The sequence below is a fragment of the Triticum dicoccoides genome, chromosome 3B (assembly GCF_002162155.2).
Source record: "Triticum dicoccoides isolate Atlit2015 ecotype Zavitan chromosome 3B, WEW_v2.0, whole genome shotgun sequence".
NCBI lineage: Eukaryota > Viridiplantae > Streptophyta > Magnoliopsida > Poales > Poaceae > Triticum > Triticum dicoccoides.
In genome coordinates, this window is record NC_041385.1 from 833,960,514 (window position 1) to 833,975,062 (window position 14,549).

At 48.6% G+C, this 14,549-nt stretch overlaps 1 pseudogene; it reads left to right on the plus strand.

The window, feature by feature from the left end:
- LOC119278776 overlaps window positions 1-14,549 on the plus strand; it is a 283,671-nt pseudogene that overhangs the window by 240,938 nt on the left and 28,184 nt on the right.

Genomic DNA, 14,549 nt, shown 5'->3' on the forward strand with positions numbered 1-14,549 from the left:
TGGCGACGTCTTGGGGGCGCGGCTGTGGCGCGGAGGCTCGGGCAGGCGGTGGTGCTGCGGCGGCTGCGTGGGGTGGGGCGCGCCAGGGGCATGGACCGGCTCGTCCTGGCGGCTAATCTGGGCCCCGGTGGCGCGGGCCATGGGTGGTGAGGGCGGCGGTGGGGTCCGGCTTCAGGTTCCTGACGGCTGCGGGGTCCTTCCCCTTTGCGGGCGCGCGGCGGTGCACGGGCGGCAGCGCACTGCTTTGTGCGGCGGGGCTCCGGGTGGTGAGGAGGCGATGGCACGGCCACTTGGCTGCGGGCTGCCGCGGCGGCTGGCGGCGATGCCCTCCTGACACAAATCTGGGACCTTTGGGGCCCCATCTGGGTCGTGGCGGCCTTGACTCGACTCCGCCTGCGACGGCTCTGGCGGACGGAAGTGTGGCTCCCATGGGGGGTTGCGGTCTTGCGGAGACGGCTGCGCGCCCACTGCAGCGTGGTGACGGGAGCTTCAAGAGCCATTTCGAGCTCGGTCGGGCCCATGTGCCTGGTGTGCTCCCCTTGCTGCGTCCGGTCGGTGACCGCCGATGGCGGTCGAGGTTGTCCCCTCGCGCGTGGCTGATGACGGTGCCGCTCCTCGTTCCCGGCTGCTCCCTCTTGGACTCATCGGCCCCGCTTCGATCTCCACGGTGAGACAGCGGTGATGACTCCAAGACCGTGGTGGCGCATATTGGTGGGCGGCAAGTGTGGTGGAGCGCGACGGATCGGTCGGGGTGGTGGGTGTGTGGCGGACGGGAGAAACCCCTGTCGGCTTGGCCGGCAAAGACGCAGTGGCGCCCATGGGCGCCATTGTTCCTTCTTAAAGGGCGTCGGGTATCCCCCTCACCCATGCCCCTCCACATACCGGGGGAAATCCTAGGACTAGTCTGGGCAGCAGCGTCGTCATTGTCGAGTTCCTTCCTGAAGGCGTTGCTTGGTATGCAGTGGTTCGAAGTGCTAGTAGTGCGGTGGAGGTCTCCGGAGGGTGCAGCGGCTGCGGATCATCATCGTTTTCATCGATCCGACTCTGTTGTCATTAGTTTCTTTTTTCCTTCTTTTTTATTTCTTTTGGGCGTGCTTGTGTTGTCTGCCCCAGCAATGAATTCTCAGATGTATCGGGTCGTTGCTATATCTATATACCCGGGCGGAAGCCTATTTCGAGTGTATGTGTCAGAGAAGTTATAGTGCTATTGATATAAAATGAAACTAGAAATGTATGTTTAGCAAAAAAACAAAAGCATTCTCCTTTAGTGCACCACTTAGTTTGCTCAGGATATAATACAATTTGGTGAGTATATATCCCGAGACAAATAGGGGAAGTACATAAAAACGGCGACGTTTGTTGCTACCCTGTGAAAAACTGCACTTGACAGGTGTGTTCACCAAATAGAAATATCACTTGACTGACAATACCATATGTTTCATTTTATTCCCTAGCAACTCACGGCACCTAACGAGTCTCTACTGTGTATAGAACTGAGTATATCATTAATGATTGCTCAAGACTTAACTTTGCATGCTAGGCTTAGTGTGGCACCTTGTTCTGTATAAACGAAGTATTTATGCAGTACAGTTCTCTTCCTGGTTGTACTGTTCTTTTATTTAAAAAACGGGTTCTTTCTACTACCTGGAATTGTTGTCTCCTTTTGTGTACTGTTCTACAGTCTACATATTCTCTAACAATTAGTGATGTTTGGTTTCCTAGCTCATCCGGGATGCGTATCTTTGTCAAGACCCCCACTGGAAGGACAATCTGCCTCAAGGTCCACTCATCAGACACCCTGTACACTGTCAAGGCAAAGATCCAGCAGCAGTACTGCCTCTTCTTCGATGGGGTGCAGCTAGAAGACAACCGTACATTAGCCGATTATGGCATCCAGCATGACTCTACGATCGACCTCCAGGAAAAAATGCAAATCTACGTGACAGAGACGCGGGCAGGCAGGACCATTGCCCTTGAGGTTGACAGCCTATACACCATCGGTAACGTGAAGTCCAAGATCCAGGACATGGAGGGTTTTCCCAAGGGCCAGCAGTGCCTCATCTTCGCCAACAAACAGCTGGAGGATGACAACCGCAGCTTGGCTGACCACAACATCTGGAAGGAGTCCACCCTCCTCCTTGTCCTCCTCCCGTGTAGGCCAGGAGAAAGTAGGATAATGCACATCTTTGTCAAGCCTCTGAAAGGGAAGACCCTCACCCTTAAGGTTGAGAACTCGTATACCGTCGACGATGTCAAGATGAAGATCTATGAGCAGGAAGGCACTTGCCCTAGCCAGCAGCGCCTCATCTTTGCTGGCAAGCAGCTGGGGGGCGGCTGCACCCTGGCGGACTATAACATTCGGAGTGAGAACACCGTTCATTTGGTTTACCGCCTTTGTGGTTGCTGAGCTGCATGGCCTGCCATTCAGTAACTAGTTTTATTTTGCTGGAGCCTTCTTCGAGTAGTAGCACGTTGTCGGTAAACTATCATTCTGGTAAGTATTGTTCCTTCACAGTAGAAGCGTATCATTTAGTATAGTATGTTAATGTCTCGATCAGTTCTTTTTATCTATCAAGAGTCCCTGGGTCTGTATTGCCCTCAGTTGAGAAATACAGTCTGTATGCAGTTTGATTGACCGACAAAAATCCTCTTTTATTTACTCATTTCTTTCATGTCTGGACTCTGGATACCAAGCGCGGTTAATTTTTGTATCCATGTTTTCATCTATGTCATCACCGTGAAAAGTTGAAGTGACGAGGATCGTAACACTATGCTTGTATGTGTTTTACAAGGAAAAAATATTATCGCATATTGTGAACCACATGAATGTCACATGAGTAGGAACCAGGACTGCAAATAGGAGTTGAAATCAAGTTGTCCTCGACGAAAGGGGTGTGGCGCAGGAGCGGCAGAGGAGGACAAGGAGGTGTTATTTGTATATGATCCCCTCAGCCACCATGCAGCATTGGGGGCATAGTCACCATGGTGGGCGGCGTGGCATTGGGGATTTGGGGTGGTAGCGTTTAGGGTTTGAAGGTGGATGACAAGGTATTTATAGGAGGGGAGGCTAGAGGGCCATGGGGTGGCCGAGGCAAGTGGTACACCGCCAACGGTTTGGCTATGAATGCTCTGGCATCAGTTTCTATAAGGATAGGTAGGGTTTAGGGATAAAGATTGTTTTGGTCAAAATTGAACAAACAGAGAATAGTTTCAGAGGAGACTCTTTGAGGTGTTAAACTTTGTAGGAAGGACTAGACTTGCAAAATGACAAAAACTGTTTTTTGGAGTCAAAAGGAATTTAGAAAAACGGTCCCTTTCATCCATCTCAGGATTAACAAGTAAGAGATTATGTTCCCTCAAAATGGGACTTAGGATATAGTATATGTTGGTAAAAGGTGTTAAAGAGACAATTAGCTAAGCTAACAAGCCAGCTCTTCATAACTTCTCAGGAGTACATTTTCTCCTAACTTTTCCCCCATAGCTTTTTTTTTTGAGCATCAGTACAGACACAAGCGCTCATATACACGCGCATACACTCACCCCTATGAACGCACACACGCACACCCTACCCCTATGAGCACCTCTGAAAGACTGAGCCGGCATATCATTTTGAGATTTACGAAGCCACCGTAGGCGCCTCGTCTAAGTTGTCCTCTATTTACGCTTCAAAGGGAAGTTCGAGCACACTGTGATAATTTTTTTATTTTTGCACTACTTAAGTTTGACCTATCAAATGGATATGCACGGTTCTCATTAGATTGATCTAATGTAGGCCAAGTGTTCAGTACATCGGAGCACACCACATTTTTATTAAGAAGATTATATTGTGTGAATAATGGCAACTAGAATAACAATATTTCTTCCATAGCCTTATATTTATACATAAACGTAATGACAACTTCACAAACTAGATGATTGCCCCATGCCTTGCCATGAAAAATAAATATTGTAATCCAGAAACGTGTATTGAACTTGACAACATTACGTTTGGTTTTCCATTCATATAGGACATGCATTGCATCTGTGTCTCAGTTGAGACTGGCTGAGAAAAAACAGGCAAAAAGAATCAACATATGCATGTTGTTTGGTTGCCCGTATCTAGACTTCTTGCATTAGGGGAGCAATTTTGGCATGACGTTATGTGTCCTGCACTGGCTTTTTTTGCGAGAAAACTTCCATTCGCCAAATGGATTATGGCAGTATAATGAACACCAGAAATAATAAAAATTACCTACATATTCGTAGACTACCTAGCAACGACTACAAGCACTGAAGCGAGCCAAATAAGCGTCGCCGTCATCGCCCTCCCTCGTCGGAGTTAACATATAGGCATCGTGACTAAGAGTTAATAACTACAAATAACACACATAGTTACACAGTGCTATGGCGATTGCGGTGGATAGTGGCCTCGTCGCCGCGTCCGACACGACGAGCATAGAGTCGTGGGCGACCGGTCCCACCGGCGGCACGGCGAACTAGTTGCTAGCGTCGTCGCTGCAGTGAAAGTCCGCGGGAAGGGAGGAATAAGAGGGCGCTGATGCAGAGGATAGTGGAGGAGAAATGCAGTGCGCGCCCCATGGTAGCGCCAGTGTGGTAGGACGAGGGAGAGAAGGTCTAAAGGAACGACGCCGGAGACGACTCCAGTGTAGTCGGACGTGGGCAAGGAGGACGAGAGGAAGGATGCCGATAGTGACGCTAGTGTAGTACGATACGGACGAGGAGGCCGAGAGGAATGACGCCAGTGCGGTAGAATGCGGGCGAGGAGGCTGAGAGGAACAACGTCGATAGTGGTGACAGTGCAGCAAGGCGCAGGAGAGGATACCAAGAGAAACAACGTTAGTGGTGATGGCAATGTAGTTGGACGCATGAGAGAAAGCCGAGAGGAACAATTAGAAGAGATGAAGGAGATTAAAGAATGTCATTAAAACATACCACATATATGCATATGTACAATCTATGAGAAAGATGTAGAGCTACTCGTCAACGATCGTCGAAGCAAAATATATGCAACACAAAAGTTGTGTGAAATTGCAAGATGAAGCTACTATAGTCAAATGAAATTTCAAACGGTCGCCCATGCGCAGCGAATTTCACGGAATTCGTCCGAAATAGCTCTAAATATGAACATAGATTAAACATTTATGGTCCAACAAACTGCGAACCGATCAACTGAATGAAACTACAACATCGATGTGCATGTTTTTGTGTAGACTTTACCTCAAATTAGAGCATGGTTGGGTGCAAATTCATATCCAGGGTGTACCCAGCGTGAAGGAGCTCATATGTAAGTGCATTAGGAGAGTCACCCCGTGAGCTCGATAGCATCACTCGGGCGTCGCTCGTGAAAAAACTAGCGAATCGAGCATTCCCTGGGAACTAGGCTTATAGCTGCTTTAAAGTTCGGCAATGTAGGTCCAACAGTGAATGTAGACAATCAAATGGGCCACCTGATTAAGGTGTATACGGGCAACCAAACACACCCATAGTGACAAATATCCACACTCACCCTCTTCTTTCATAATTACATCAGATATGCGCGTATCTAGTACTCTCTATCTTGACCAATAATGGACAATTGAGAATGAACATGCAAGTCTCAAAAATATTTTATATTAATAAACAGAGGGAGTATAGGATAAGCAATAGAAAGACATCAAAATACCTGCTTGGAAGTCTTATGACCAATACCTCTGGTACAGAACCGCTTGTCGCCGCTACAACCCTCACATGCACAATACATTTTTTCCCGGAAAAACTTTCGATTTACTCATCATCTGTTAAGTTAGTGCAAAAAATGCCAGAAGTAAAAATAACACCTATGTCCATAGACCACCTAGCGACGACTACAAGCACTGGGGCTAGGTGAAGGCGCGTCGCTGTCATCGCCTCTCCCTCATCAGAGCTAGGCAAGCCTTGCTGTAGTAGACAATCGAGAAGTCATAGTGCTTAGGCCCTATGGGACCAGTGCACAGAGCAATGACAACCATCGTCGATGAAGAGAAGCGTGGATCGGAAGGATCCAATCTATAGACACATGAACACCGACGAACGAAGACCATATCCATATGGTTCCACTATAGACAAACGCCGACCGAGTCGAGATCCGTTAGAGGCAAACCTGATCCACACGTCCTCCAATAACGATAGAAACACCAGTGGAACGAGGCTAGAAAGGGATATCCTTATTCCGTCTTCAGAAAGCCCTCAATGTTTCGGCTCTTTGAGCAGGACACAAAATACAACAGAACGAAAATAATCAAAAAAGAAGCCCTCCAACTGGCAAAGGCTAGGATCCACTGAACTCCATGGCCCTAAGGCCACAGAAGACGAGGCAGGCCGATGACGACATTGACGAGAAGCACAAGAAACCTGAGCGCCGGTTGCCTCTAGTAGAGGAGGCGACCAATCCAATAACGTACTCGTGTAGCTTTTTTTGGTGGGGCTTGAAACACATCCACAATATTAGCTTGTAAATTTCATATTTTCTTTTGTGAACCAACACAGATGTCTTCCTTTTCTGAGAACACAGTATAGACGCAGACACTCATATACACACACATACATTCATCCCTATCAATACACACATGTAGACCCTACCCATATGAGCAGTGGTGAATCTATGATAACAATGGAGGATGGGCTCAAACTTAACGACCAGAAGATTAAATGTGAACTTAAAGAAAAAACCATTATCTTATAATATTTTTTCTGAAAGACCTTAAATAATCTCACACTGCTGGAAACATGAACTATTTGCATGTACCTTTTCTATATTTGCAAAGTATTATATTCAGAAGGAAAATTCGGATATGAATAGCTAAATAGCCACCTCCTACTCTTGCGTACGCTCGTGTTGGCTCGTGGCTCCCGGTGCGGGGCGACAACTGCAGCTTGCCGTGCTTTCCGCTCGGAGTTGAAGGCATGGAGCTTCGTGGTTCGATCCCCGCATGGCCGCGTACGTTGCTGTTGGCGGCTGTGCCCATGCGTGAGAGCCGGGGAGTACATGGGCTGAGACTTGAGGAATGAGAGCTAGGCTAAGTAAGAGCCGGGGAGTACATGGACGGCAACTCTCTGGTGTCGTTTTCCCCCACGGGGGCGTCATTTTTGGAGGTGCACACGGGCTCGAGGGACTAGAGGACGGCGACTTTGGTGGAGTGGTGCTTCATCTTACACATTGATGGTGGCGGATCTCGGCGGCGTGATGCTGTTGAGACTCGGCGTCTGATGCGCGTAGATGCACTCACGCAGGAGGAGGTTGCTGTCTGGCATCATGGTGACGTCGATGGCAGAGTGGCCAGACAAGGTAGAAGCCTCAATATGACCTAAAGACGGACCTGTGGAAGATGGCGGCGACGACACACGAGTGCGTCTGACCGGATTGTGCCCCAGACCCGGTATGTGCCTCGGCTAGGGCTTTCGAATGTGTTTCGGCTTCCGGCTTTTGATGTTAGGCTTAGGTGAGTGGTTTGGGTATTGGCCCAGCTAGCACCCCATCATCATTTTGGATAGGAGTAGCGGCATGTGTTGCCAAGATGGTGGATTCACGCACATTGTTGTAATACTTTGTAAGGTCCTTGAGAATAATCAATAAAGTGGCCGTATGCATCTCCCAGATGCAGAGGCCGGAGGTCATCCTCCTTTTCTAAAAAAAAAGTAAGAACCGTACTAGTAGTTGAAAAAATTGATTTATTGGAGCGTAGGCTTGAGCCTGTTAAAGCCTGTTTAGTTGATCCGCCTATGCCTATGAGCACCCCTAAGAGACTGAGCCAACGTATCATTTTGAGATTGACGAAGTCACCAAAGGCGCATCGTAGTCGGCGGGAACGTCTCCTTTTACTGAACGCGCATTACCGTAAATCTTGAAAAAAAAATAGGAATAATGTGAGCACTAGTAATTGAACCCTGCTGGGTTGGGATACCACTGCCCTCCTAATCATCCAACCACAGGTTGGTTCGCCAACACGCATGTCTTCTACTCCCTTCTTTTCTAAATATAAGTTGTTTTTAGAGATTTCAGTGCGGACTATATATGAATGTATATAGACTTATTTTAAAGTGTAGATTTACTAATTTTGCTCATCTCTAAAAAGACATATACTTAGGGACGGAGAGAGGACTTACTAAAATTTTCATGTTTGCCATCGAAATTTCACATGAGTTTGATAAAGTGACATTTTCTCCTTCCTTCGGTCAAAAGGCATGTCTTCATGTAACTCCTCACGACAGTTCCTTCATCTCCCCCTTGTGGCGAAAGGACCGTGGCCAGTCTCCTACCTACGGCAGCGATGCCAGGGCTGTCGCCTCCTCCGCCACTCCGATGGCTGGTGGGGGAGGGGATCCCGGATCTCCGCCTCAGTCATGTAGTTAGGGTTAGGATCCGTGTTTCCCACGTCGTGGTTTGGATGGCAGCGACCTCGGCAGCTAGAATAAATTTTCCCTTGCCTCGGCTCCATCTCGGTAGCGCCATGGCAGCGAGGTCGAGGGATCCATGGGAGATTGTCTGCTGTTGTTTCTTTGCCGCCGGAACATATCTGGTGTCCTCTGGTGGGCTGCCGGTGGTTGCCCAAAGCGACACCGTCCATGTGCATGGGAAGACTATAGTCTAAGATATCGGTTGGTGGTATGTGGATGACGGTTCATGTGCTGTGCCTCGACCACGTCGACGGTAAGCAGCGGTTCTGGGATGCGAGGAGTACGGGGGTGTCCCCCAGTCAACGCGCCACGGGGAACTCGGCTTGGCCAACGGCCAGACAATGGTACTTCCTCAACTCGGGCGATGGTATGTGGTCACGATGACAAGTGCAAATATTCCTAGAAACTTTCTGGTGTTTTCTTTTTTCTGGGGGAATATTCTACAAGTGTTTTTTGACTCATATCGTCCTTTGCCCTTTCCGAGCGATCTCATTTGTGTGTGTTGTACTGCAACTTGTGATGAATGAATCAATGACAATATTCTCAAAAAAGAAAAGAAAAAAGTCATGTCTTCATGTGGGCCAACATCGTCTGTGTCTCTGCAGTTGGCTTCCTTCTCCCACACACCTCTCCTTTTTTTTCTATATTGTATAATCCCCGTCTTTCCTCTCCTCTCCTTTTTCCCCTGATCCTTATATAATAATAAAAAATGAAAACCCTCTTTCTGTCTCTCTCGCTTGCACGGCACTCCTTCCTCCGCCGGCGCCGCGCCGCCCTACTCGAGCGGAGGGGACGGAGATCTTCCTCCTCTCGGTAGGCCCTAATCCGCTCCCTCTCCCTTTCATCTTCTTCGTCCGCGCCGTGAGTCCTCCTCCTTATCCGTGTGCATCCGCTGCTGCTCTAGTGTTCTTGACAGCCCTGCTGCTCTAGTGTAGGCTACCGAGATGCATCCGCCGCTCCCCTGCTCTTGTGTTTGCTGCGATGCCTATGTTACTCACGGTAGTTGTTTTTTGATGCCATTGTAGTTGGTGCACCACTGTTTGAATTTTTTTATAATGAATGTAACTGATTTCCATCCCTCGGGTCTACCGCCGTGCAATTGTTCGCATATGGATTGGGTGAATTTTAGCCTCTCTAGATCCTACAGTTCGTGTCAGGTAGGATTACATTGGAGGGTTGCCTGGTCTCATGGAATTTGTTGCTAACCTCATACCATCTTATATGTTACAGTAGATCTTAGGATTATAATTGTCCATCATTGCTTCTCGCGAAAGAAACTCTTCATCTAGAGATCGGTGATATACATGGCAGTTCTTGTTATTGTACCCTTGGTCCTCGCACCACAGAATCTAATAAGTTAGACACTTACTATTTTTAAAATTTTGTTTTGTTTATATGCGCAAGATAAAAAGATTGTCCAAAATCGTTAGATATTCTAGAACTCCCTCTGTAAAGAAATATAAGAGTGTTTAGATAACTACTTTAGTGATCTAAACGCTATTATATTTCTTTACGGAGGGAGTAATTGGCATATCAATTACTGACTGTCGCAGAGATGCCTGCGCAGAATCCTTTACTAACACGAAAATTGAATCCTTGACAGACTGCCTGCCAGAATGCCACCGAAGAAGCGCCTGCACCTGTCGCCCGCTCTTCCCAAGCTGGAAGACTATATCGAGGAAGCTGCTCCTGCTGTCTCTACCTCTGGCACAGAAGGTAGCATGGATGGTGAGGACGACGCATAAGCATCACATTCTTTGTTCTGTACGGGGTCGTTGAGCGGCTTGTTTATGTTTGACGACAGCAGCAGCAGCGGCGGGGACAACGAAGACGGTGGCAGCCATTCGTCGCAGGTTGACGGTCCCGACATGGACGAGTAAGTGATCGGAGTTCTGTTTTTAGACAGTTTTTCTGTTTTATATGTGTGTTTCCTGCAGTTAATACTAGCTGCTAGGTCCAAATCAGCCCCTCGGTTGCTGTTAGGATCAGTGCAATATCCTGTTAGGAAAGCATTTTGTTCACCTGATAAACTCTATTATCAGATTCTGGAACACATACTTGGTCAACTTAGACCCCTCAGCTGGCTAAATGAATCAAATCGACTCTTCTTCGGCCTGTCAAATATAAGTTTCCAGTGTTAAAGTACTCCTCAGGTGCTAATAGTCCCATTATGAACACTTATATTGTAGCTACATATTTCTTTGAAAAAGGAACTAAAATATTGCAGAACACTTGTAACTGTTCTATTAATTTTTAATCTGTAATTTATATGCCAATCGGTAATTGAAGATGTGATTTTCATGTTAGTCAAGGCTTATAAATTGTTTATTAATCTTGATCCTTGCAATCAATGCAAGTTAATCATGCCTAGTAATTATGTTATTGTGATTGCTTGTTATATCCTATCCACGGAAAAAAGCTTATGTCTATTAGTTGGTATTTTTTCTGGACATAACATTACATCGTTATACTGAACCGTAGTTTCATCTTTTCTGTTCACAATGAAAAACATTTGTCAGAACAACAAGCAATAGTTGGTCGATTTGACTAAAACCAGATATGGTTTGTACATGTGTGTTTTCTGCTTCTTCTTCTCCTGTTTTTGTTTACTTGGGCTGTTGATTGCTTAGAAAAAGAACATACGAACAACCCCCTCCATCAAAAATAGTGCATACTATTACCGTGTTAATATTGAAAAGCTTCCAAATCTGCACACAAAGCTAGCCTGTGTTTTCACCATGATTGTTCTTCTCCAGCTATATTGGCCATGCAAATTCGTTAAAGTGTGGATTAGTGAGTTGTCTTTGTTTGTAGTTGTACCTTTGTTTTTATATATGGAGGATAATCAACAAAATAGCCTTTCCCCTTTGATTTGGTTAGTCGCATGTGAATTCACCTCATGCACATCTAACGATATGCATCATCGAATACAATTGTGATGAGAGGGAATAGAGGTGTAGGGGTGTGCGATGATCGATAAGGTGGAAAGTGGGTGAAATTTGATGTTTGTCCCGACATGATAGGTAGCAAAGCTTGCTGAAGCCAAGTCATCATACGTGGAGAAGAGTCTTGTTTCCACTGCCGCAAGAATCGAACGGTGCACCTTCGTTACTACACAGTAAGACATGTGTTGAAGTTGCCGCATGTCCTATATGATTGTCCATACTAAGATGCCACCATCCATCGTTTGTTGCTACACGGTTAAGTGTCTCACTTGACACATGTGTTAACCCGAATAGAAGTATCACTTGATGAATACTTATAACTATATAGTCAAAAAAAATACTTATAACTACCCTCTTCAATATACTGAACTGAGTGATACCATGTGTATTTTTATGGTCGCTCAAGTCTTGAACTTTGCATGCTAAGCTTAGTGGATACCATGTTTTTTTTGTAGAAACAAGATATTTACAGAGTAGAATTCTCTTCTTGCTTGGATTGTTTCTTATTTAGACACTTCCTTACAGTATCTGCTGGAATTGTTGACGTTTTTGTGTATTGTTCTGCAGCCTAAATATTGTCTAATAATTGGTGTTTTTTGGTTTGCTAGCCCATCCAAAGTGCACATCTTTGTCGAGAATCTCGCCAGCAGGAAAATCTGTCTCAGAGGGGTCCACTTGTCAGACACCATTTACACCATCAAGGAAAAGATCCAGGAGCAGTACCGCCTCGTCTTCGATGGGGTGCAGCTGGAAGACAGCCGTACATTGGCTGATTATGGCATCAAGCATGATTCCACGCTTGACCTCCAAGAAATGATGCAAATCTTCGTGATGGAGACGCTGAAAGGAAGGACCATACTCTTGAGGTCGACAGCCTAGACACCATTGACAAGGTGAAGGCCAAGATCGAGGACATTGAGAGCTTTCCCAAGGTCCAGCAGTGCCTCATCTTTGACAACAAACAGCTAGAGGACGACAGGCGCACCTTGGCTGACCACAACACTTCGAAAGGGTCCACTCTTCTCCTCATACTCCTCCCGTGTAGGCCAGGAGAAAGTAGGATGATCCAAATCTTTGTCAAGTCCCTGGAGGGGAGGACCCTGACCCTTAAGGTCGGGAGCTCGGACACCATCATCAGTGTCAAGGTGAAGATCTATGAGAAAGAGGGCATTCCCCCTAGACAGCAGCGCATCCTCTTTGCTGGCGAGCAACTGGAGGACCAGCGCACCCTGGCGGACTACAAGATTCTGAGAAATTCTACCCTTGCTCTGGTGCTCCGGCTTTGTGGTTGCTGAGCTGCATGGCCTGCCATTCAGCATCCAGTTTTATTTTACTGGAGCCTTCCAGTAGTGGCGCGTTTTCAGTCAACTATCATTCTAGTACTATATGTTAGTATAGATATGCTCCAGGATTATTGCTTCACAGTACAAGTGTGGTGTCTTATCACTTATCAGTAAAACTACGTACTAGTATCATTTAGTACTTTAGAAGTATGTTATTAATGTGTTGAGTAGTTCTTTTTATCCATCTATCTAGAGGAACTACTATTAAGAGTCCCTGGTTCCGTAGTGTCATCACTTGATTGACAATACAGTCTGTATGCAGTTTAACCGACAGTGATGTCACATTGACTTGCATGTTTTTTTACAAAGAAGATTTATTATTGCATACTACCGAAAAAGGGTTTCCCCCCGCTTTGTATGCAAAGCAACCAACCGAACCATACATGGATAGGTGCTGGGGCGGAAGAAGCACAGTCACGCCCAAAAGAGACGACAGAGAAAGAACAAAAGAAAACAAATGCCGACAATGGCGGATCAACAAAAACGAAGAAGCCTCGCGATCGCTGCGCCCACCGGGATCTTCCACTAGACTCCAAGACTCTGAAGCACCGGCACCTATCAACACCTCCAAGAAGGATCACGACGATGACGGTGCTGCTACCAAGGGTTTCCCCCGGTACACGACGAGGTGAGAGAAAGGGTAGCCCCCGACGCCCTCTCGGAAGGTCAGGTGGCACCCACAGGCGCCACCGCGCCGGTCTCGGCCCCGCCGAAAGGGGTTTCCCTCGATCCCAACCCGCACCTCGGGCGCTCCGGATCCAGCCACCAAACCAACCACCACCCTGCGCCAACGCGGTCATGAGGCCCCCACGCCGTCTCACCACGGCACCGCGAAGTGGGGGCAGCGTGGCGAAGAATCAGAGCCGGGACTAGGGCACCAGCACCGTCGGCATGCGGGAGGGCCCCACCTCCACCATCCGCGACGGTAGCCGTCCGGACGCAATAGCAGGAGCACACCAGTCCCGGCCGAGCCCTCGTGGGCCCGTAAAGCTCCCGCCTTCGCGCTGCTGCCGGCACGCCATCGGCGCCGATGCCCCATATCCGAGCCGCTCCTCCTCCTCACCGCGCCGCAGACAACGAGGCCACACTGAGGGGCCGGCCCGCTAGGACCCAGATGGGGCCCGCCGGGCCCAGATCTGGGCCGGGGGCGCGACGTCGGCCACCCAGCACCACCACGTCGCCCCGCCGCCAAGGAGCACCGCCAGCACGTCCACCGCCGGCCACCCCGCCGGGTCACCGGACCGTCGCCAAGCCAAGCGACACCGCCGCCGCCCCTGCTCCGGGCCAGGAGGACGCGCGCGCGGGGAGAGGTGGTCCTGCCGCCGCCGGCACCCCCTGGGCCGGAGCCGGGGGCACCCACCGGCGACGGCAGGGGAGAGGATGAGGGGCGACGCCGAGAGCAGGGGCGCGGGGGGCGCCCCGGCGGCGCGAGGGCGGCAGGAGGGGCGGGGGAGGAAGGGCGGGGGAAGGGGGGCGGATCCGGGCTGCGCGCCAGCAAGGGCGGCCGGATCCCGCCGGAGACGGGCAGGGGGAGGTGGCGGTGGTGAGGGTTTCGGTCGCGGGAGCGGTCGCTCGCGGGGCTCTTCCACCAAGGTAGCCTTATTGCATACTATGAACCACATGAATGTCACATTGACTTGGAATTTGGACTGCAAATAAGAGTTGGAGTGTAAGTTGTCCTCGTCCATGCCGTTGGAGGAGAAGGAGGAGGACGGTGGCGTGAGGAAGGTGATGGGGCCACGGAGGAGGACAAGGAGACGTTCGCCGAATAGGCCCCCATTAGCCACCAATTGGAGCATTGGTGGCATAGGACCTTATGTGGAGCATGGTGGGTGACGTGGCATTGGGA